Source organism: Suricata suricatta, chromosome 1 (genome assembly GCF_006229205.1).
Source record: "Suricata suricatta isolate VVHF042 chromosome 1, meerkat_22Aug2017_6uvM2_HiC, whole genome shotgun sequence".
NCBI lineage: Eukaryota > Metazoa > Chordata > Mammalia > Carnivora > Herpestidae > Suricata > Suricata suricatta.
In genome coordinates, this window is record NC_043700.1 from 46,626,004 (window position 1) to 46,630,085 (window position 4,082).

The window sequence follows — 4,082 nt, forward strand, 5'->3', positions numbered from 1 at the left end:
TCTTACAAACTAAGCCACCCAGGTGCCCCTTAAATTTTTAAAAAATATTTACTTATTTTTGAGACGGGGGAGAGAGAGCATGTGTGAGGCAAGAGAGGAGCAGAGAGAGAGGGAGACAGAGGATCCCAAGTGGGCTCTGCACTGACAGCAGAAAGGAGCCCAGTGTAGGGCTTCAACTCACAAACCACGAGATCATGACCGGAGCCAAAGTCATATGCTTAACCGACTGAGCCACCGAGGCGCCCTTATGCTGGACACATTTTTAAAACCTGTTCCTCTGTCCCAGATATTTCCAATAAGCAGAAGGTGAGATGTATACAAGTGAGGTGTGATTCTGAACAAGAACACTCCATAGGTGATGCTGTACCATTAAGAGGTGCATAATATCTACTGCTTCTTTTCTGATTTTAGCGAACATTGATGACCATTATCTAGGCCCACTGGCTCCTAAGGGCTTTGATGATTTTAGTACTGTATATGCACTTGAAAGCTGGAATTCTTACAGATAGAAGCCTTTATCCTCAAGTAATGATTACCTTGAGGAAATCCTATGGGATCCTACAGGATTGGTATAAAATTCCTACAGGAAAGACAGATTGAATTCTTTTTCCCCTTCTCCGCCTTTTGTTTTCCTAGTGTTCGGAATGACTTGGTCCCCCTACTATATCATTCAGAGATGACCTATCAATTCTTTTTATTGTTTTTATTATTATTATTATGAACTCATAGGCTTTAACAATTTTAAAGTGTTTAACCTATTGAATTTATTTTTTTTTGTAGTTTATTTATTTTTGAGAGAGAGAGAGAGTGAGCGAGCAGGGGAGGGATAGAGAGAGAGGAGAGAGAGAGAATCCCAAGCAGGCTGCACACTATCAGCACAGAGCTCGAAGCAGGTCTCTATCCCATGAATTACAAGATCATGATCTGAGCCTAAATGAATAGTCAGATGCTTAATAGACTGAGCCACCCAGGTACTCCAGCCCTTATTATTCTTGTGTGTGGCCAAACAGTCCCATCTTTGGCCTCTTGAAGCTTGTTTCTGAATTTTTCCGACCCAGCCTTAGTAGCTGTTGGTAGCTTCCCTGCTTTCTTAGGAACGATAAAATATTCTTGGCCTATCTTGTATATTTCCAACCTTGGACCAGACTCCTCAAGGAGTTCTGATTCCTTTTGGTGGAAAATGGTATTTAGAATTCATAATCTGGGCAAAGGAGGCGCTCATTGCTACTGGTTGATTGCCGTTTCTGATTCTCTTTAACGGATAGAGCTAGGAAATACATTTATTTTGGTACTATCTTTTTTAGATTTGAAAAAAAAAACCCTCAAGTTTATGAAAAAGTTGAAAGTAAAATACAAAGAACCCCATCCCCCCTAAAAAATTGAGAATAAATTTCTGGCCTGAATGTTCTCTAACTCCCAAATACTTTAGTTGTACTTCCAACAAGTAAAAAACATTTTTCTCTAAGCAAAGTACAACCATCAAAGTGAGGTTGTTCTGTCTTGGTTTCAATGTCCTTTATAACCAAGGTCCAATATATGATCACACATTGCATTCAGCTGTCATGTTTCTTCAGTCTCCTCTGGTCTCCAGCAGTTCTCCATCTTTCCTTGAAGTTCATGCCCTTGACATTTTTGAAGATAATAGGGCAGCCATTTAGTGGAACATCCTACAGTTTGTGTTCGTTTGGGTTTCCTCATCATTAGATTCGGGTTGTGCATCTAGGGCAAAAATATTACAGAAGTGATGTCACTGCATCTTATTAGGTGACACATGATTTCAATTTAATGGATTATAAATAATGTTTGGTTTGATCACTTGATTAATGTCGTGTCTGCTATCCTTCTCCATTGTAAAGTAATTCTTTTCCCCTTTGTAATTTAGTGTTTTGTTTTTGTTTGAGAGAGAGAGAGACCAAGAGAGGGACAGAGAGAGAATCCCAAGCAGGCTCCATGCTGTCAGCTCATTGCCCAACACAGGGCTCCATCCGGCAACCATGAGATCATGACCTTTGTGGCAATCAAGAGTCAGATGCTTAACTGACTGAGCCACCCAGGTGCCCCTCTCCTTCATAATTAATACATATTTTGTGGAGAGGTCTTCAAAAAACTTTGTAAAATTTTCAATTTAATTATTTATACATTTATATTGTATAATGTATAGACTTGAGTTTTCCTATCTTATTAAGTAGGTTATAATCCACTGCTATCATTATTTAGTTTGGTGCTCAAATTGTCCCAGATATGGCCACTAGATGCTCCTTCAGACTAGTTCTGTGTCTCTCTGACTTGTATCTATTACGTTCTCGGTTCATCTTGTCTTTTGCCCATCCCAGCTGTGAAATAAGCCATTTCTCCAGAGTCCACTTTCATTTAATGTGGAATAGTATTTGGAAGCCAAGATCAGGACACAAACGGGCTTATTGCTTTCTGGGATGCCTGCGTTCTCAGGCTTTCTCTCAATGGACATACCTAGGGGAGATAGAGATGTACATACATGTGCTTGTGCACACACACACACACACACACACACACACCTATATTTATTTCTATTTCCATAGAGTTCCATTCCAATCTAACACCACCAGGTGCATTCTCCTTCTGCCTTTCTGTATTTGTAATACCTTTTTCCAATGCTTAGACAATTGTTCCCATTATCCATAATGTATTTACCCAATGGGTCACTCCCCAACAATCTCCTATAGCAACTGCCATTTCCTGTCCTCTGAGGATCCCTCTGCCCACCCTACTGGGACACTGGTCCCCACGTCAGGTGCTGCCACTGCCTATGTGGACCCCCTCTTCATCCTGCCCACACTCTCCAATCCCCATTGTGAGTCTGCTCCTTCTCACTGGCACTCTCCTTGTCCCACTCGGCTCTGACCCCCATGCTGGCAGCCCACCGTTCCCCAGGGACCCCCTGTGGACCCCCTGGGCTCCTCTGTCCTGAAACTCCAGCATGGACATTGATTTTCTCCTCAGCAGCATGTTATGGCTTTAGGGATGAATTATTCAAGAAAAGAAAGGAAGGGATGGGGCACCTGGGTGGCTCAGTTGGTTAAGCATCTGACTTCACTGCAGGTCATGATCTCACAGTTCATGAGTTTGAGCCCCACATCAGTCTTTCTGCTGTCAGTACAGACCCTGCTTCGAATCCTCTGTTTCCCTCTCTCTGTGCCCCTCCCCTCCTTTCTCTCAAAAATAAATAATTTTTTTAAAAGAAAGGAAGAGAAATGAAAGGAAAGCAGAGGAGAACAAGAAAAAGGAGGAATAGCTACATTTTTTTTCTTTAAACAAAGAGTAGCACAGTTGGTTAAGTGTCCAACTTTGGCTCATGATCTCATGGTTCGTGGGTTCAAGCCCTGCATTGGGCTCTGTGCTGACAGCTCGGATCCTAGGGACTGCTTTGGATTCTGTGTCTCCCTCTCTCTCTGCCCCTCCCCACTTGCACTCCGACTCTCGTTCTCAAAAATAAACGTTTAAAAATTTTTTAAAAAATAGATAAATAAAAAGAAAATACTTCGTGAGTGTCTATAACATCTCCAATTCTGATTTAGGAGATGTACTCAATTTTACTTAATTTCCTTGATTTTATATTTTTATCGTTTTTCTCTTAAGCTAAAAGTCTTGGTTTCTAACAACATCAAGATTATTACTTATTTACTTCACCTTATGGTATATTTTATCCTTTCAGAATAAAAAACCAACACCATTGCAAATAATATGGTGGGAAAAGTTTAGTATCTGCCAGGAGCCAAAGGGTTAAAAGAACTCTGATGGAAAAGTTAAGGCAGAACTAACCAACCTTAGCAGAATGTTACAGCAAAACAAACAGCAGTAAATAACTGTTAGTTCCTGAAGGGTCATAAATAACTGTTGACTCCAGGAACTGAGATTATCATCTGTCACTGTCTGATCGGTTCGTGGTACCAATTACCCCTCTCAGCATTCTTTCCCCCTTCCCCTCATTTTTCTTCCCCCTGGTTGTGTATATAAGCAGCCCCCTTTTGAATAAAGGTTGGAGCTTGATCAGATCTCTGTCTTGCTCTCATTCTTTGTGTCTCTTGTCCCATCCATTCACCCGT

General features: G+C 41.2%; 1 long non-coding RNA gene across 2 annotated transcripts in view; it reads right to left on the minus strand.

Moving 5' to 3' along the window:
* Positions 1-1,403: 1,403 nt before the first annotated feature.
* LOC115296947 overlaps positions 1,404-4,082 on the minus strand; it is a 22,018-nt gene continuing 19,339 nt past the window's right edge. For both annotated transcript variants that reach the window (XR_003911192.1, XR_003911172.1), the window contains exon 2: positions 1,404-1,719. This is a non-coding gene — a long non-coding RNA (uncharacterized LOC115296947). The remainder of the gene's footprint in view (positions 1,720-4,082) is intronic.